Below are 21,934 nucleotides of genomic sequence, written 5' to 3'. Positions count from 1 at the left end.
TCATATTTAAGGGTTCATTATTCAAATTCCAAGTCCAGCAGCAAATCTTAGCTCTGTTATCTCAATAACATGCCAAGCAACTGTGAGAATCTCCTAGAGAGCTAGATTTTATAAACATTCAAATATTTTCTTTTCTACTACCTTGTTAAACATTATGCTTTCTTGTTACTAGCAGAAAAATTTACTAAAGAGGCAACCACCTATAGATTAATCTATTTCTCCTCTGCTCAAGTCTAAACAGTAGTTCAAAATTCAATGTTGAGGATTGAAGGGATATTCATCTTTTCTTGGTTATAAATGATCTTTATCTAAGTCTTGCATAAACCAATAAAATAATGTGCTCAATAATCAATAATTGTCAACGGAATCAAAAGCATAAGCTGAAAGGCAGTACCCTTATACTTTTGGAATATCAAAAAATGTTTTTACCTCAAACTATTTTCTAGAGGCACTGCATAAGAATATTTATTATTCCATGTTGGCTTGTATTTTTCCTTGTCGATAATACCACTTGACCAGTGGTTACTCAACTTAAAACATATCAGTGCCATGACTATAAGTATATCTCATATGAAGCAAACTAGCTTTAATCAGTTATCACACTTCATATTTGAATGTTAAGACTTTTGAATATAGGCTATAAAATAGATAAAATATCACTATTAGCTTTACTGGTTATAATGATCAATTTTTGTTATATAAAAAGTGCTATTCATTAGAAAATGTTGAGTATGCAGTTTTAGGTTGTGTGTGTGTGTGTGTGTTTAAAATACAAGAGAGAAGATGATAAAGATAAAGGAAATGTTGTGTGTGAAAAATTTTAATCCTACCAGTAGAGTTTTGTGATGCTGTTTATTGTACTGAACTTTTAGCTCTTCTGAGATGATTGAAATTTTTGAGGTGCAGATTTGAAGTGAGAAAGAGCAAATTCTTCAGGACTTTTGAGTGGGTCAAAGCTATTGTTTGTAAATGCAAATTAGCCAGAAATAGTATTAGAAAATAAGTCTGAAACAACATTAGGTATAAATTCACTGGAATTTTACCTACTGTATCATGTACAGTGTTCCTTAGGATTTGAAAATAGTTATTTATTTACTTATTTATTTTTCAGTGCTGACAGTGAACATAAGCCTTTTGCCATCTAAATAAGCACTCCAAAGATAAGCTATATCCCCAGCATTTTGAAAAAGAGATTTTAAAATTTATTGTTTGAGAATTCCTTGCATGAATAAAATGAATATTGATAATATCCTCCCATCATTCTCCACACTGCTCCTTCATTTTACTTGAGAGGAGACTCTCCTATGTCCTTGAATTCTCCTAGCCCTCTTATCTCTTATCTCCACAAAGCATCCTAAGCATGCACCACTATGCCATACCACTTTAATATTTTTTATCTATCAAATTTCAAAGTTTCCATTTGTGAGACTATATTGTGAGGCAATATGTAAAAAATTATTTGGTCATTACTTTTCTAAATGTTGTCTATGTTTTCCCTAGAATGAATTAAAATCAAATCTATTCCTGAAAAGCAAGGAAATATTTTAAAATTCTTGCAAGAAATTACTAATTTTTTTTACTGTGAACATATATATTGCACACTTTTGGATAAAAATGTTTTTATATGTGTCATAAATGTCAGTTGATGACATTCAAAACCTGCAAAAAGACTACAGTTGCTTATAGTCATTATAAATTGAGCCTGTTCTCCTCAATTTCAAAGCATTACAGTAAAGCTATGAGGGAATAATTCCCATATAAAGGCTATGATCAGAGCTTTGTTTTAGGAAGACTCAACTTGATTTATGGAAATGAGATAGTAGATGCTAGGTGCTCAACTCGGTATCTACATTGAGAGCTTAGTAACGACCTATTACCATCATTTTAAAAAGTGTACATATCATGTAACCCTCCATATTTCTGATACCATGTATGCAGAGAGTTATATGTGCTGCAATCAAGAACACTATATCTGTATCTTGACAGGTATTTTTCTGATGGGCAAATATTCCTTTGTGGGAAACGCCTTGAAGCTTTAGGTTCTTGTCAAGATATAATACAATTAAATGCCAGGGGACTTGTCCAATTTCCATGTATGCACACCAGTGAAGTGGTGTGTCTTCAAAAGCCCCCGTCTCATTTTAATATTATTTTCTTTATGACTTTGACCCTTGGGTATATTCATGAAGACAATAAAAAAACGACTTCAAAAATGAGAGGTTATCGTCCATGATTGTAGAACAAGTCATCTTAACTAGCAAATATACTACCTTTGTTTTTGTGATCCACAGAATCATGTAATCAAGTAAAATTTGTGTGCATTGTTCTTTTTTTTATTCTGGGAAACATTTGAAATCAAATGCTATCTTAAATAACAAAGTGGGTTTTTTTTGGTCAAAATCATTGCATATTTTAATTCCTTTTCAATACACAAAATATTACTTGAATTTTATTTTCTTTAGTATTTTAACAGCCACTTGATAGTGCCTCAATCATTTGCTAGCTATCATGTCCCTATGATGAGCTATAAATTAGGATTGTGATTTATATGATTTATCTTTTTAAATGCGAGACATTAAACAGTTACAACAAATAACATTTCAGTCAATGTCTTTGTCTAAACCTGATTCTTTAGGATTTACTGGAACTTAAATTGCACCGCAGAGGTTTGGTTGTTTGGTTTTGTTTTTCTTTCCTTTTTTCCCAGGCAAGATAGCAAGGATGCAAACTCCCATACTGTGTGGGCATTGGCTATGGGCCTGTCCAAGAAAATGTAAATTATCAATTTAGATTTTGATCAGGCCCAGTGTTCTAAATGAAGTTCTCTAAGGGTAGAGGTACCCACAAGCATGTAGGAGAAGAGCAGCTGAGGTAAGCTGGACCCTGGGGGCGTTTTTTAGAATTATCTTTGTCTTTCCTTTTCACCTCCTTGAATCATTGCTAAAATGGTAATTTTGTTTATTCTATATAATAATGTTGATAACATTGTTAATCATATATTTAATTTTCTCTGGCAGTTATTAGTTAATAAACAAATGGTCAACTAATGGGATTATTTTTTATATATACACTGTGCATTGTACTGGTTCTATAAATTTTTTTCTTACAAATATACATTATGTTTTTATGATGTCTTCCAAGTTAATAGGATTTTGGCTAATAAATTTTCTTAGTATAAATATATAATAAGGAGAAATAATAAATTCTCATTCAAAGAAAGTTTGTTTCATGAATAAGAAAAGCACATGAAATAATTTATATAAATTTATTTTCAATTGCTTCTATACTAAAATAGCAAAAACTTAATGACTAAATACAAATATCTTGCATTATCTCACAGATCTGTATGTGCAAATTGCAGGTACCACAAAGCAACATTAGGTTGCCCACTAAGCCTATAATTCCTACGTAGAGAGTATAATATCAAAACTTGGAAACTGGTGGTCATAGAGGCTCATGACTTTTTGGAGGGTGGTATCTGAAGCTGGAAGATTATCAATAGTTTGATGTCAGAGATTCTGTCTCAAACAATTGAAACAGCAAGAAGAAATTGCATTTTTAAATGTGTTTGTTGAGATCAATGAATTTTTTAAATGCTTATCTGTATGACCATAATTATATTAAAAATTATATTAAAAATTTAGAACAAGTCCCAAACACCTAACCTTTTCGTCCCACCTTGCTTATTATGTAACTGAGATCAATTTCCTTCTATATTTCTATCATTTTATGCATTTGATAGTATTATAAAAAGTAGAACCATAAAAGTGTATGCTTTTGTAACTGAATTTGTTCTTACTCTATAGCATGGCCTTGAGCTCCAGACAAGTTGGTAGTATATCAATAGTTTGTTTCTTCTTATCCCATGGTACAAATATCCCATATTTTACTGAAATATTTGTCCACGTGAACCAACATTTTGTTTCTTCTTATCTCAGGGAATGAATGTCCTACAGTTTGCTAAAACATTTGCCCATTGTTGAAATATCTTGCTTGTTTCTACTTGGGAACTTCTACAAACTAAGTTGCTGTGAATAATTATGTAGAGAGTTTGTGTGTGTGTTCCTGTGTAGATATAAAGTCTCATTTCTGGGCTACCTGTACAGAAGTACAGTTGCTATGCTACTTGGTGGGTTGAAGTTTGTTTTGTCATTTTAAAACTTCCAAATGTTTTGTAGTTTCTGTACAATATTATATTTCTGATAACATTTATCAATAATCTAATTTCTTTGCAATATTATTGACTATCTGGCATTATAACTTTATTATTTATTTTACATTATGGTATTTATGACATGGCATTTCACAATAGTTTTAAATTAATTATCAATTGCGTGAGTTTAATGAAGTTGAATTTCTTTCCGTGTATTTGTTTATTGGCTTGCTATATATCTTCTTCAGTGAAATGCAACTAGTTGGCCTTTACCTTTTTTTCTTGGGGAGGGGGGTGGCACTTAACCTAGAATGCATACATTCATCCAAGCACAGCACTCAGGCAGTGAGCCACACTCCCACCTTAATATGCTTTCTTAACCATTTAGTTTTAAGGGTTTTCCCGACATATTCAGTATTGCTCTTACCAAATGTGATTTAGAAACATCTTGCATAATCAGTTGGTTTTACTTTCATTATCGTGACAAGATTTCTTTTAATTTTTGAGTGAAGTCTCCATTAAGAATTATGGTGGGGGGGGGGGCTGGAGAGATGGCTCAGCGGTTAAGAGTATTGCCTGCTCTTCCAAAGGTCCTGAGTTCAATTCCCAGCAACCACATGGTGGCTCACAACCATCTGTAAAGAGGTCTGGCGCCCTCTTCTGGCCTTCAGGCATACAAACAGAATATTGTATACATAATAAATAAATAAATATAAAAAAAAGAATTGTATGGGTTACGCTTAAGGTATAATATTCAATAACTCTTCATCAAATGAAATGTCCACAGAGCATTCTCCTATATTGTCTCGGAAAAGTTTTGTAATTTAAAGTTTAATAGGGAATGTATACTGTTTGAATTTAGTTATATATAAAATGTGACAGTTAAGTCACAATTCAGTTTTCCCACTAATAAATCCTTAGTAATACTTTGTTTTAAAATCCACCTCTCTCTATTGATAAGCTTTTTTCTTTTCAAATGCTTTTATTAGTATTTTATTGTAAGTTTCATTTTATTTCTATGAGAATTTCATACATGTATACAATTTATGATCATTCCTATCTCTCACTTATGTCTACCCAATATCCAAATTCCCCCAGGAAAGCCCAATCACATCTCCCTTCAAAAGTCATATTCTTCTTTTAAAAATATCTATTTTTATCTGACTTAGACCAAGTAGTGTTGTCCATGAGGGTGGGAGGTCATCTAGTGGGGCATGAGTAATCTATCAGTGGCTACCTCCACAAAAAGGAGAAATAAACGGAGAGAAAGAAAGAGAAGCTTTCTTCCCCCTGCACCTATCAACTGCTTAGATTTTCAGCTAAGAGTGGAGACTCAGAAGGCCTTCCTCTAACCCATGCATCCATGCTAAAATCTTTTATTGAATAGATCTTGTGGAAGTAATCACAGCTCCTACGAGTAGGTGTGTGCAATGTCCATGTCATGTCAAGAAGATAGCATTTCACAACTTCCCTCCTATCCTATAACTCTATTAAATATTAGTTATCCATACTTTATAGAGGCATGTCTACAGTCTTCTACTCTGTTACCTTCATGTATGTCATGTATGTGTCTATTTACTTGCCATTATCTCTCTCCATGCATTCTCTCATACTCTTTCTCTCCCTTTCTCTGCCACACCCTAGATGTTAATGTGTGTGTATATATATACAGATATATACATATATATATATGTATATATCCATCCATCTATTCATATAACTATCATGTGTCTGCCTCTCTGTCTATCTATCCATCTATCTGGGTCGAATATTGAAAGGATGAATATATAGGTGTAAGTCATGAAATTTGAGAGTGAAGTATGAGGTGATTTTTAAAAAGGTACTGGAGGAGCAGGGGGAGAAAACCTGAACACATGCTCATAAAAGCTGAAGGGAGACTACTGTCGGGTATAATTGAACAAGTGGGGCAAAGAAGATGAAGAATAAGATAAGGGGAAGGGAATCAATGAAAAAATGCTTAGATTTCACTGTGTAGTGCCGGCTGGAATCAAACATGGGATCATCACTCTTTTGTCTTTATGTGTTACAGTTCCACGTATATATTATTATGTACTGCTACAAGATTGTTCTGCATTCTTAGTGACCATTTCATCATCACATATTTCTTTGTGAATATTTATTTATATTCAGATGACTACATATATTGTCTGATATTAATGTAACTAAGCAAGTATTTTGAATTAGCATATTTCCATTTTCTGTCATTGCTATATCAAATCATAATAAGAAGCTTAAACAATACAGTATTATTTTGTAATTTGCAGAAATCAGAGATCCTACAAGAATCTCTCCATATTAAAATTGTGGTTTCAGTATACCTGCATGCCACAGTTAATCATATAATGAAGAATCTGCTTCCAGTCTCTTTAGCTAATTAGCTGATCTCATTTGGGGGAGAAAGAAACCATTTTCCTTTCCATTCATCACAGCATGTAAAACCTTACGTTTTCTGTTTTAGAACATAAGAAAAAACATGGCAATTTGATAGATATACTGCTCCTATGAGTACTAGAAAACAGGGAGAAATAGAACTAAATGATACAAACCTCTCACTTTGTCCCAAAAGATGGAGGGCTTTATCAGACATGTGTGGGCCTTACTTAGTATGACGGGATAAGACACTGGCCAATAGATGGAGAAAAACCAGTAGTCAAAGCAAAAGTAGTGTCTGATAATCTATTTTGTTTCTTTATATCATATGTTAAAAGATGACTAGCATCTGTCTCCATATGCAGCCAGAAGAAACCACTCTGATGGTGACTGAATAAGACAATGATTTCTGACTATAACAAAATATCATTAGGAGTCATTTTATTGATAATTTTTAGAGTAGTAATATTTGGTTTTACCATAGTTCTCTGGGATATCTACCTCTGGTTTTGGTCACCCAAGCAGTATTTAGTATGACTTCTTTCTCATGAAGTGGACATTAATTCAATCAGAGATTGGTTGGCTATTCCCACAAGTTCTACCCTAGCATATTTTGCAGGCAGGACAGACTGTAGTCCAAAGGTTTTATGGTTGGGATGGTGTTTATGTTTTGGTTGCCTGCATGCACTATGTAGGAACCAGATAAACTTCACCATGTTTAACAAGATGTGTGAATGTTGTCTTCCGAAATGTAACATATTGCAGAGAACGACCCTTTTGTGCAAAGCCTGTTTTGTTTTTTGATTTTTTTTTTTTTTGGATTTTAGTGGGAACTCTCAGACAAGAACTCAATTGAATGTAACCAATCATGCTACTGGAAACTTCATTTGGTGACAAGAGATGGCTAGTTGTCAATCTACATCCCCATTAATAGGAGACCTCATTAGGATCGCCTTCATATATTTCAAAAAGTTTCCATTGCACTAGACTTATATATTATCCCTCACTCAAATGCTTTTCAATTCCAGCTGTATTTCCTTACAATGTTTCCCTCTACCCTACTTCCCCACACCCTCCCCACCAGATCATCGCATTCCCAACCACATATGTCCCCACTCTGCAAATGAATTAATTATATTTCTCCTTCCCTGGAAGATCTATTTGTCTCCCCCTAGACCTTTCCTCTTTACCTAACCTCTTTATGTCTAGGGACACACTTACTTAATGACTAATATCCACTTGTAAATGGATATATACCATATTTATATCTTTCTGGGTCTGGGTTACTTCACTTGAATTATTTTTTCTAGTTCCATCCATTTGCTCCCAAATTTCATGATGTCATTTTTTTAACCACTGAGTATTACTTCATTATATAAATTTACCAAATTTTCTTTATCTGCTTTTATGTTAAACAACATCTAGGTTATTTACAATTTATGGCTATTAAGAATGAACACATAGTGAACATGGCTGAACAAGTGTCCTTGTAGTGGGATGGAGCTTTCTTTGGGTATATGGTAAAGCTGGATCATGAAGTGGATCATTTCCCAATTTCCTAAAGAATTGCCATATTGATTTCCATAGTGACAGTACAAGTTTGCACTCACATGAGCAGTGGAGGGGTGTTCCCCTTTTCCTACATCCTCAACAGCATGAGCTGTCACATGTGTCATTGATCTTAGCCATTCTGACAGGTGTAAGATGAAATTTCAAAGTAGTTCTGGTTTTCATCTCCCTGATGAATGGGTGTTTCTCAGTCATTTGACATTGTTCTATTGACAATTCTGTTTAAAACTATAGTCCATTATAAATTGGATTATTTTACTTTTTTGACATCTAATTTCCTGAATTCTTTATATATTTTGGATATTAACCCTCCATCAGATGTAGAATTGGTTTAAAAAAATTCCATTCTGGAGGCTGCTGCTCTGTCTGAATGATTGTATCCTTTCCCTTACAGAAGCTACTCATTTTCATGAGGTTTTGTTTATTAATTGTTGGTCTTAATATCTGTGGTTCAGAAAGTTTTCATTCAGTCTGTTGTTATACAGATAGAGTCTAAATATGAGGTCTTCATTAAATCCCTCCACTCAAATCTCAGGGAATCCCAGGAAAAAGGAAGCAGAAAGTGTCAAAGCCAGAGATCGAGGACTCCAAGAGCATAAGGCCCTCTGAAAGAACTAAGCAAAGCACATATGGACTTACAGAGACTGAAGCAGCAAGTACAGGGCCTATAGGGTCCTGTGTGTATTTATTATAGCTTGGTATTTTTTTATGGGATTCCTTAGTGAGAGAATAACTGGGTACCTGAATTAGGTGCCTTTTTTTGAGACTCTTTTCTACTGATGCAATGCTATGTCCAACTTCAATATGACAGGTTTTGCTTAATCTTATTTTATTTTGTCATATTTGGTTCTTATCTCTTAAAGGCCTATTTTCTCTAATGAGAGACAAAAAGTAGTGGATGGAGAATGACAGAGAGGAGGAAAGGAACTGGGAGTAGTAAGACAAGGGAAAAATACAATCAGGTTATATTTTATAAAAAAAATCTATTTTCAATAATGGGATAAAAGGGTTACAAACAAAGATACAGTTGCTGATCAACAAAGGCAGTAGGAGATATATAGACCCAAGGTGAAAACTTGCAGTGCATACATGTAGGCCCAGACAGAGAAGTCCCCAAGAGCTGTAGATATCAAGTACCATGTGACAGGATAGTTCTTAAGGCCCTCACGAACCTGTTGGTACCAAATACCATAAGACAGGGATAATGCTAAACACCCCTCTTTATTTTCTCTTTGTATGTCCAAGCAGTTAAAGACTTTGATCAGAAATGATTTTATAGTCATCACTAGATTAAACGTGGGGCAATTTAATTTGTTTATTGAATTTTCTGTAATATTTTTCCAATTTATCAAGTCTTTAGTAATTTAAACAGTAGCCAAGTAATTTTTCCACAGTTCTTATACTTGTTATGCAGTATTCAGTTTTATACATTTATAAATTCAATTTTACCCTGTTTATTGCTAAAGCAAACAGTACATTCAATGCACAAATTTAATGTACAATAGCCTTTAAAATGCTTTCAATACATAATGGATTTTAGTATAACTTCACATAAATTCTATTTCTGTTTAATAATAGTGTTGTCTTTTCTAATCCTTGAATTTGATTACCTTTATTTTCTATTAATTCCCTATAATCAGAAAATATTCCATCTAAATATTGACAGCACACATACTTACCTACAATTAAATTTTAATGTAAAATTTTTAAACAATTCCATGTGACTGTCGTTGTGGGGTTTTTGTTTTCTTGTCTATTTCCTTGATCTATTTTTTAGATTTATTTATTTTTATTTTATGTGCATGAATGCTTTGTCTGTGTGTTATTTTTATGCACAATGTGAGTTCAGTGACTCTAGACCAAAGAGGAATGAAATCTTCTAAAACTAAACTTAGAGATTGTTGTAGGTCACCATGTGGGTGTGGTCAACAAATCTCAGGTACTCTGAACAAGAAACAAGTGTTCTTTTTTTTTATTAATTAATTTATTTAATTATTAAAGATTTCTGCCTCTTCCCCGCCACCACCTCCCATTCCCTCCCCCTCCCCCAATCAAGTCTTCCTTCCTCCTCAGCCCAAAGAGCAAGCAGGTTTCTCTGCCCTGTGGGAGGTCCAAGGACCACCCACCTCCATCCAGGTCTATTAAGGTGAGCATCCAAACTACCTGGGCTCCCACAAAGCCATTACGTGCAATAGGATCAAGAACCCATTGCCATTGTTCTTCAGTTCTCAGTAGTCCTCATTGTCCATTATGTTCAGCGAGACCGGTTTTGTCCCATGCTTTTTCAGTCCCCGGCCAGCTGGCCTTGGTGAGTTCCCGATAGAACATCCCCATTGCCTCAGTGTGTGGGTGCACCCCTCGCAGTCCTGAGTTCCTTGCTCGTGCTCACTCTCCTTCTGTTCCTCCTTTGGATCGTGAGACTTCAGTCCAGTGCTCCAATGTTGGTCTCTGTCTCTGTCTTCTTTCATCGCCTGATGAAGGTTAATATTCAGGGGGATGATTATATGTTTTTCTTTGGGTTCACCTTCTTATTTAGCTTCTCTAGAATCACGAATTATAGTCTCAATGTCCTTTATTTATGGCTAGAAACCAAATATGAGTGAGTACATCCCATGTTCCTCTTTTTGGGTCTGGCTTACCTCACTCAGGATAGTGTTTTCAATTTCCGTCCATTTGTATGCAAAATTCAAGAAGTCATTGTTTTTTACTGCTGAGTAGTACTCTAATATGTATATATTCCATACTTTGTTCATCCATTCTTCCATTGAAGGACATCTAGGTTGTTTCCAGGTTCTGGCTATTACAAACAATGCTGCTATGAACATAGTTGTGCATATACTTTTGTTGTATGTTTGGGCATCTCTTGGGTATATTCCCAATAGTGGTATTGCTGGGTCGAGAGGTAGGTTGAACCCGACTTTCCTGAGAAACCGCCACACTGCTTTCCAAAGTGGTTGCACAAGTTTGCATTCCCACCAGCAATGGATGAGAGTGCCCCTTTCTCCACAACCTCTCCAGCAGAGGCTATCATTGGTGTTTTTGATTTTAGCCATTCTGACTGGTGTAAGATGGTATCTTAATGTTGTCTTGATTTGCATTTCCCTGATTGCTAAGGAAGTTGAGCACGATCTTAAGTGTCTTTTGGCCATTTGAACTTCTTCTGTTGAAAAGTCTCTGTTCAGCTCAGTGCCCCATTTTATAATTGGATTGATTAACCTTTTACGGTCTAATTTCTTGAGTTCTTTGTATATTTTGGATATCAAACCTTTGTCAGTTGCGGGGTTGGTGAAGATCTTCTCCCAGTCAGTGGGTTGCCTTTCTGTCTTAGTGACAGTGTCCTTTGCTTTACAGAAGCTTCTCAGTCTCAGGAGGTCCCATTTATTCAATGATGTCCTTAGTGTTTGTGCTGCTGGGGCTATACGTAGGAAGTGTTCTCCTGTGCCCATGTGTTGTAGAGTACTTCCCACTTTCTCTTCTATCAGGTTCAGTGTGTTTGGACTGATATTGAGGTCTTTAATCCATTTGGACTTGAGTTTTGTGCATGGTGATAGATATGGATCTATTTTCATTCTTCTACAGATTGACTTCCAGTTTTGCCAGCACAATTTGTTGAAGATGCTCTCTTTTTTCCATTGTATACTTTTAGCTCCTTTATCGAAAATCAGGTGTTCATAGGTTTGTGGGTTAAAATCCGGGTCTTCTATACGATTCCATTGGTCGACTTCTCTGTTTTTATGCCAGTACCACGCTGTTTTCATTACTGTAGCTCTGTAATAGAGTTTGAAGTCAGGGTAAATGGAGAAAAACTCAAAGCCATCCCACTAAAATCAGGAACACTACAAGGTTGTCCACTCTCTCCATACCTCTTCAATATAGTGCTTGAAGTTCTAGCAATAGCAATAAGACAACACAAGGGGATCAAGGGGATCCATATTGGAAAGGAAGAAGTTAAGCTTTCATTATTTGCAGATGATATGATAGTATACATAAGCGACCCCAAAAACTCTACCAAAAAACTCCTACAGCTGATAAACACCTTTGGTAATGTGGCAGGATACAAAATCAACTCCAAAAAATCAGTTGCCTTCCTATACACTAAGGATAAGGAAGCAGAGAGGGAAATCAGAGAAGCATCACCTTTCACGATAGCCACAAATAGCATAAAATACCTTGGGGTAACTCTGACCAAGGAAGTGAAAGATCTATTTGACAAGAACTTTAAGTCTTTGAAGAAAGAAATTGAAGAGGACACCAGAAAATGGAAGGACCTCCCTTGCTCTTGGATTGGGAGGATCAACATAGTAAAAATGGCAATTCTACCAAAAGCAATCTATAGATTCAATGCAATCCCCATCAAGGTCCCATCAAAATTCTTCACAGATCTGGAGAAGACAATAATCAACTTTATATGGAAAAACAAAAAACCCAGGATAGCCAAAACAATCTTATACAATAAAGGATCGTCTGGAGGCATTACCATCCCTGAAACAAGTGTTCTTAACCACTGAAGAATCTCTCCAGTACCTAAAAAAAAAAAAAAACATTTTTGCTATAAATTATGAACTATTTTTTTTCTTAATTTGTGAATTTCTCCAATTTAATCTGTTCGTGTTCTCAAATTTATTCTTTATTTTTTTCTGATCAACCCTTTATTATATAATATCTAATACTCAATTTATAGGCTCTCAAACATCTACATGGTACTTGAATTTGCAAAAGGGAGAATGAACTAGTTATAATACCCATAATTAATGACAGTATATAGAGCGTCTAATACACTTTGTTAATTGTGTTAACTATTGTAATAAATTGTTTAACTTACAGTTGAAACTTACTTTTTCTAATATGCCAACTTAAAAAATTAATTAGCAAAATAATTAAAACAAAAACATGAAATGTTATGATATTCACTGAAGTTAGGGACAAGAACATGTTGCCTATTACTAATTATATTGTTCCAAACTGAAATTGGAAACAGCCAGAGTGTTAGAAACAACAAAATATGTAGGTGGCATGAATAAGATCATCTATGTACAGGAAGTCATTTAAGCAAAATGTCCGTCACTCTTAAAATTATATTCGTGCTTAACCGATAGAAAGTTTTTTTTTTCCTTTTTTTTTTATTCTTTTTTACTTAAGATTTCCAACTGCTCCCCGTTTCCCATTTCCCTCCCCCTCCTCCCACATATTGCCCCCTCCCCCTGTTCCCCTCCCCCTATCCCCACTCCACTTCTCCTCCCCCTAGTCCACTCCCCCTCCCTCTCGATACTGAAGAGCAGTCCAAATTCCCTGCTCTACATGAAGACCAAGGTCCTCCCACTTCTATCTAGGTCCAGGAAGGTGAGCATCCAAACAGGCTACGCTCCCACAAAGCCAGTTCATGTATTAGGATCGAAACCTAGTGCCATTGTCCTTGGCTTCTCATCAGCCTTCATTGTCCGCCTTGTTCAGAGAGTCCAGTTTCAACCCATGCTTATTCAGTCCCAGTCCAGCTGGCCTTGGAGAGCTCCCAATAGATCAGTTCCACTGTCACAGTGGGTGGGTGCACCCCTCGTGGTCCTGATTTCCTTGCTCATGTTCTCCCTCCTTCTGCTCCTCATTTGGACCTTAAGAGCTCAGAAGGTTGATCCAAATTGGGTCTCTGTCTCTCTCTCGATCCATCGCCAGATGAAAGTTCCTGTGCCATTCTCCTTGGCCTCTCGTCAGCTCTCATTGTCCACCACATTAAGAGAGTCCGGTTTTATCCCATGTTTTTTTCAGTAGCAGTCCAGCTGGCCTTGGTGAGCTCCCAATAGATCGGCCCCCCTGTCTCAGTGGTTGGGTGCACCCCTCATGGTCCTGACTTCCTTGTTCATGTTCTCTCTCCTTCTGCTCCTCATTATAACCTTGGGAGCTCAGTCCGGTACTCAAGTGTGGGTCTCTGTCTCTATCTCCATCCATCGCTAGATGAAGGTTCTATGGCGATATGCAAGATATTCATCAGTATGATTATAGGATAGGTTCATTTCAGGTTCCCTATCCTCAGGTGCCCCAATGAGCTAACTGGGGACATTGCCCTGGGCATCTGGTAGCCATTCCAGGTTCAAGTCTCTTGCCAACCCTTAGGTGGCTCCCTTAACTAAGGTATGAGTTTCCCTGCTCCCCTATCCAACCTTACTATATCCCCAATCATCCCGTTTCCCCAAGTTCCCCTCATCCTCTCCTTCACACTTTCCTCTCTCCATCTCCCCTTACCCCCATCCCACCCCACCCCCAAGATTCCAATTTTTTGCCCGGCAATCTTGTCTATTTCCCATAGCCAGGAGGAAAACTATATGTTTTTTCTGATATCACTTAATGTCACTGGAATCAACTCACCTATAAAAAGGCACAGACTAAGAGATTGGATATGAAAACAGGATCCAACATTCTGCTGTTTACAGGAAACACACCTCAACCACAAAGACAGACCCTACTCAGAGTAAAGTGTTGGGATAAGGCTTATCAAGTAAATGGACCTAAGAAACAAGCAGGTGTGGCCATACTAATTTCTAACAAAGTTGACTTCAAACTTAAATCAATCAGAAGAGATGGAGAGGGACATTTTCTACTCATAACAGGAACAATTCATCAGGATGAAATCTCAGTCCTGAATATCTATGCCCCTAATATAAAAGCACCCACGTACGTAAAAGAAACATTGCTAGAACTCAAGGCAGCCATCAAACCGCACACATTAATAGTAGGAGACTTTAACACTCCTCTCTCACCAATGGACAGGTCAATTACACAGAAACCTAACAGAGAAATAAGAGAATTAATGGAGGTAATGAATCAAATGGACTTAACAGACATCTATAGAATATTCCACCCAAATAGGAAAGAATATACCTTCTTCTCTGCAGCTCATGGAACCTTCTTGAAAATTGACCACATACTTGGTAACAAAGCAAACATCCACAGTTACAAAAAAATATCTGTAACCACCTGTATCTTATCAGATCACCATGGATTAAAGCTAGAATTCAACAACAATGCTACCCCCAGAAATCCAACAAACTCATGGAAACTGAACAGTCAACTACTGATCCATATCTGGGTTAAGGAAGAAATAAAGAAAGAAATTAAAGTCTTCCTTGAAGACAATGAAAATAAAGAAACAACATACTCAAACCTATGGGACACTATGAAAGCAGTCCTGAGAGGAAAGTTCACAGCACTAACTGCCCAGTTAAAGAAAACAGAGAAAGCACACATTGGAGACTTAACAGCCCACCTGAAAGCTCTAGAAAAAAAGAATCAGACTCACCTAGAAGGAGTAGAAGACTGGAAATAATTAAACTAAGGGCTGAAATCAACAAAATAGAAACACAGAAAACAATTGAAAGAATCAATGAAACAAAAAGCTGGTTCCTGGAGAAAATCAACAAGATTGATAAACTCCTATCCAAACTAATCAAATGCCAGAGAGAGAATTTGCAAATTAATAAAATCAGAAATGAAAAGGGGGACATAACCATAGAAAGTGTTTTTTTTTTTTTTTTTTTTTTTTTTTTTTTTTTTTGCTTAGCTCCTCTCCTTTTTATTAAAACATTGGCTCCAGCCCACAGGAATGGAGCTGTCCAAAATTATGATGAATTAAACCTTTCTGAAATCTCTCACGGACACATCCAGAGGTTTGTTTCTATGATGATTCTAAAGGCCATTACATCAACAATTAAGACCAACCACCATACTCATTATCTTGAAACACAAGAAAACTGAGATTTGAAAAGATAAGCACATTTTCTGAATTCAAAAATCTTTTTTTTTTTGTTTTGTTTTGTTTTTTTCTGTTGTTGTGTTTTTTTTTATTTTATTTTTATTTTTATTCTTTTTTAATTAAAATTTCCACCTGCTCCCCGTTTCCCATTTCCCTCCCCTCCTCCCAAGTATTGCCCCCTCCCCCCACTTCCCTCCCTCTATCCCCTCTCCTCTTCTCCTCCCCCCACACCATTCCCCCTCCCTCTCGATACTGAAGAGCAGTCCAAATTCTCTGCCCTGCGGGAAGACGAAGGTCTTCTATCTACTTCCAGGAAGGTGAGCGTCTAAACAGGCTAAGCTCCCACAAAGCCGGTTCATGTATTAGGATCGAAACCTAGTGCGATTGTCCTTGGCTTCTCATCTGCCTTCATTGTCCGCCATGCTCAGAGAGTCCGGAATCAACCCATGCTTATTCAGTCCCAGACCAGCTGGCCTTGGTGGGCTCCCAATAAATCAGTTCCACTGTCACAGTGGGTGGGTGCATCCCTCGTGGTCCTGAAGTTTTGCTCATGTTCTCCCTCCTTCTGCTCCTCATTTGGACCTTAAGAGCTCAGACCGTTGCTCCAAATTGAGACTCTGTCTCTACCTCGATCCATCGCCAGATGAAGGTTCTAAGGTGATATGCAAGATATTCATCAGTATAGGATAGGGTCATTTCAGGTTCCCTCTCCTTAGTTGCCCAAGGTACCAGCTGGGGACATATTCCTGGACACCTGCGAACCCCTCAAGAGTCACGTCTCTTGCCAACCCTAAGATGGCTCCCTTAGATAGGATATATACTTCGCTGCTCCCGTATCAATCCTTCCTATATCCCAACCATCCCAATCCCCCGAGCTCCTCCCATCCTCCCCTTCTCATGTTTCTCATCCCATTTCCCCTTTGCCCCATGCCACCTCACCCGCAAGTTCCCAGTTTTTGCCCTGCAATCTTGTCTACTTCCCCCTCTCCATGCGGATGACTATATGATTTTCTTTGGGTTCACTTTCTTATTTAACTTCTATAGGATCACAAATTATATGCTTAATGTCTTTTATTTATGGCTAGAAACTGATTATGAGTGAGTACATCCCATGTTCCTCTTTTTGGGTCTGGGATAACTCACTCAGGATAGTGTTTTCTATTTCCATCCATTTGCACGCAAAATTCGAGAAGTCATTGTTTTTTACTGCTGAGTAGTACTCTAATATGTATATATTCCACATTTTCTTCATCCATTCCTCCATTGAAGGGCATCTAGGTTGTTTCCAGGTTTTGGCTATTACAAACAATGCTGCTATGAACATAGTTGAACAGATACTTTTGTCATTTGATGGGGCATCTCTTGGGTATATTCCCAATAGTGGTATTACTGGATCTTGGGGTAGGTTGATCCCACATTTCCTGAGAAATCGCCACACTGATTTCCAAAGTGGTTGCACAAGTTTGCATTCCCACCAGCAATGAATGAGTGTGCCTCTTTCTCCACAACCTCTCCAGCAAAGGCTATCATTGGTGTTTTTGATTTTAGCCATTCTGACAGGTGTAAGATGGTATCTCAAAGTTGTTTTAATTTGCATTTCCCTTATCGCTAAGGAGGTTGAGCATGACCTTAAGTGTCTTTTGGCCATTTGAATTTCTTCTGTTCAGAATTCTCTGTTCAGATCAGTGCCCCATTTTTTATTGGGTTCATTAGCATTTTAAAGTTTAGTTTCTTGAGTTCTTTATATATTTTGGTGATCAGACCTTTGTCTGTTGCAGGGTTGGTGAAGATCTTCTCCCAGTCAGTGGGTTGCCTTTTTGTCTTACTGACAGTGTCCTTTGCTTTACAGAAGCTACTCAGTTTCAGGAGGTCCCATTTATTCAATGTTGTCCTTAATGTCTGTGCTGCTGGGGATAAACGTAGGAAGTGATCTCCTGTACCCATATGTTGTAGAGTACTTCCAGCTTTTTCTTCTATCAGGTTCAGTGTGTTCAGACTAATATTGAGGTCTTTAATCCATTTGGACTTGAGTTTTGTGCATGGTGATAGATATGGATCTATTTTCATTCTTCTACACGTTGACAACCAGTTCTGCCAGCACCATTTGTTGAAGATGCTCTCTTTTTTCCATTGAATACTTTTAGCTCCTTTATCAAAAATTAGGTGTTCATAAGTTTGTGGGTTAAAATCAGAGTCTTCTACTCGGTTCCATTGATCGACTTCTCTGTTTTTATGCCAATACCAAGCTGTTTTCAATACTGCGGCTCTGTAATAGAGTTTGAGGTCAGGGATGGTAATGCCTCCAGACGATCCTTTATTATATAAGATTGTTTTGGCTATCCTGGGTTTTTTGTTTCTCCATATAAAGTTGATTATTGTCCTCTCAAGATCTGTGAAGAATTTTGATGGGATTTTAATGGGGATTGCATTGAATCTATAAATTGCCCTTGGGAGAATTGCCATTTTTACTATGTTGATCCTCCCTATCCAAGAGCAAGGGAGATCCTTCCATTTTCTGGTATCCTCCTCTTTCTTCATTGACTTAAAGTTCTTGTCAAATAGATCCTTTACTTCCTTGGTTAGGGTTACCCCAAGATATTTTATGCTATTTGTGGCTATCGTGAAGGGTGATGCTTCTCTGATTTCCATCTCTGCTTCCTTATCCTTTGTGTATAGGAGGGCAACTGATTTTTTGGAATTGATCTTGTATCCTGCAACGCTACTAAAGGTGTTTATCAGCTGAAGGAGTTCTTTGCTGGAGTTTTTGGGGTCGCTTATGTACACTATCATATCGTCTGCAAATAATGAAAGTTTAACTTCTTCCTTTCCTATTTGAATCCCTTTGATCCCCTTATGTTGTCTTATTGCTATTGCTAGAATTTCAAGCACTATATTAAAGAGGTATGGAGAGAGTGGACAACCTTGTCGTGTTCCTGATTTTAGAGGAATAGCTTTGAGTTTCTCTCCATTTAATTTGATGTTAGCTGACGGCTTGCTATAAATAGCTTTTATTATACTTAGGAACGACCCTTGTATTCCTAATCTCTCTAAGACCTTTATCATAAAGGGATGTTGAATTTTGTCAAATGCTTTTTCAGCATCTAATGAAATGATCATATGGTTTTTTACTTTCAGTTTATTTATATGATGGATTACATTGATAGATTTTCGTATGTTGAACCAGCCCTGCATCTCTGGGATGAAGCCTACTTGATCATAATGGATAATTTTTCTAATGTGTTCTTGGATTCGGTTTGCCAGTATTTTATTGAGTATTTTTGCGTCGATGTTCATGAGTGAGATTGGCCTGTAGTTCTCTTTCTTGGTTGTGTCTTTGTGTGGTTTTGGTATCAGAGTAACTTCAGCTTCATAAAAGGAATTTGGCAATGACTTCTCTGTTTCAATATTGTGAAATACATTAAGAAGTATAGGTATTAGGTCTTCTTTGAAGTTCTGGTAGAATTCTGCATTGAAGCCGTCTGGACCTGGGCTTTTTTTGGTGGGGAGGTTTTTTATAACAACTTCTAATTCTTCGCGACTAACAGGTCTATTTAGATTGTTCACCTGGTCCTGGTTTAACTTTGGTATATGGTACTTATCTAAAAAAGTGTCCATTTCTATAACATTTTCCAATTTTGTGGCATACAGGTTTTTGTAGTAAGATCTACTGATTCTCTGAATTTCCTCTGAGTCTGTGGTTATGTCTCCCTTTTCGTTTCTGATTTTGTTAATTTGCATATTCTCTCTCCGCCGTTTGATTAGTTTGGATAGGGGTTTATCAATCTTATTGATTTTCTCCAGGAACCAGCTTTTTGTTTCATTGATTCTTTGGATTGTTTTCTGTGTTTCTATTTTGTTGATTTCAGCCCTCAATTTGATTATTTCCAGTCTTCTACTTCTCCTGGGTGAGTCTGCTTCTTTTTTTTCTAAAGCTTTCAGGTGGGCTATTAAGTCTCCAATGTGTGCTTTCTCTGTTTTCTTTAAGTGGGCACTTAATGCTATGAACTTTCCTCTTAGACTGCTTTCATAGTGTCCCATAGGTTTGAGTATGTTGAGTCTTCGTTTTCATTGAATTCAAGAAAGACTTTAATTTCTTTCTTTATTTCTTCTTTGATCCAGGTGTGGTTCAGTAGTTGACTGTCCAGTTTCCATGAGTTCATAGGCTTTCTGGGGATAGCATTGTTGTTGAATTCTAACTTTAATCCATGGTGATCTGATAAGACACAGGTGGTTACCGATATTTTTTTGTAACTGTGTAAGTTTGCTTTGTTACCGAGTATGTGGTCTATTTTCGAGAAGGTTCCATGAGCTGCAGAGAAGAAGGTATATTCTTTCCTATTTGGGTGGAATGTTGTATAGATGTCTGTTAAGTCCATTTGATTCATTACCTCCCTTAATCCTCTTATTTCTCTGTTAGGTTTCTGTCTGATTGACCTGTCCATTGGTGAGAGAGGAGTGTTGAAATCTCCTACTATTAGTGTGTGTGGTTTGATGACTGCCTTGAGTTTTAGTAACGTTTCTTTTACATAAGTGGGTGCTTTTATATTAGGGGCATATATATTCAGGATTGAGATTTCATCCTGATGAATTGTTCCTGTTATGAGTAAAAAATGTCCATCTCCATCTCTTTTGATTGATTTTAGTTTGAAGTCAACTTTCTTAGAAATTAGTATGGCCACACCTGCTTGTTTCTTAGGTCCATTTGCTTGATAAACCTTTTCCCAGCCCTTTACTTTGAGTAGATGTCTGTCTTTGTGGTTGAGGTGTGTTTCTTGTAAGCAGCAGAATGTTGGATCCTGTTTTCGTATCCAATCTCTTAGCCTGTGCCTCTTTATAGGTGAGTTGAGTCCATTGATATTAAGTGATATTAATGACCAGTGGTTGTTAATTCCGGTCATATTTCCTTTCTTTCTTTCTTTCTTTCCTTTGGTAGTAGAGTTTGTGTGTTTCCCTTCTTCAAGTTGTGCTGGTGAAGGGTCATTAGATGTCTGAGTTGTTGTGGGCATTGTTGGACTCCTTGGTTTGTGATTTTCCTTCAATTACTTTCTGAAGGGCTGGAATTGTGGCTACGTATTGTTTAAATTTGTTTTTATCCTGGAAAACTTTGTTTTCTCCATTTATAGTGAACGAAAGCTTGGCTGGGTATAGTAGTCTGGGCTTGCATCCATGGTCTCGTAGTTTCTGCAGTATATCTATCCAGGACCTTCTGGCTTTCATGGTTTCCATAGAGAAATCAGGTGTAAGTCTGATAGGTTTACCTTTATAGGTAACTTGACCTTTTTCCTTTGCGGCTCTTAATATTCTTTCTTTATTCTGTATGTTTTGTGTTTTGATTATTATATGACGAGGAGATATTTTTTTTTGATCCAGTCGATTCGGTGTTCTGTATGCTTCTTGGACCTTCAAAGGAATATCTTTCTTAAGGTTGGGAAAGTTTTCTTCTATAATTTTATTAAATATATTTTCTGGACCATTGAGCTGTATTTCTTCTCCTTCTTCTATCCCTATTATTCTTAGGTTTGGTCTTTTTATTGTGTCCCAGATTTCCTGAATGTTTTGTGATGAGAATTTGTTGGTTATGTTGTTTTCTTTGATGAGAGCGTTTATTTTCTCTATGGTATCTTCAGTGTCTGAGATTCTTTCTTCTATCTCTTGTAATCTGTTGGTGGTACTTGTCTCTGTAGTTCCTGTTCGTTTATTCAAATTTTCCATCTCCATCCTTCCCTCGGTTTGTGTTTTCTTTATTACTTCCACTTCATTCTTCAAGTCTTGAACCGTTTCCCTTACCTGTTTGATTACTTTTTCTTGTTTCTCTTTTTTTCTTGGGTATCTTTGAGATATTTATTCATTTCCTCTACCTTTTTGTTTGTAATCTCTAATTGGTTGTGGCAGTTTTTCACCTCCTGTTTAAGGTCCTCTATTATTTTCATAAAATTCACTTTTGAGTCGAATTCTTCTAATTCTTCTGGATTAGGGTGTAGACTTCTCATTTCGGGATTCCTAGATCCTGGTGATGTCACGTTGCCTTTCAAGTTGTTGGGGGAATTCTTGCATTGGCGCCTGCCCATCTTTTCCTTCAA

The sequence above is a fragment of the Chionomys nivalis genome, chromosome X, assembly GCF_950005125.1.
Source record: "Chionomys nivalis chromosome X, mChiNiv1.1, whole genome shotgun sequence".
In the NCBI taxonomy this organism is placed as follows: domain Eukaryota; kingdom Metazoa; phylum Chordata; class Mammalia; order Rodentia; family Cricetidae; genus Chionomys; species Chionomys nivalis.
This window is presented reverse-complemented; position numbering follows the sequence as displayed.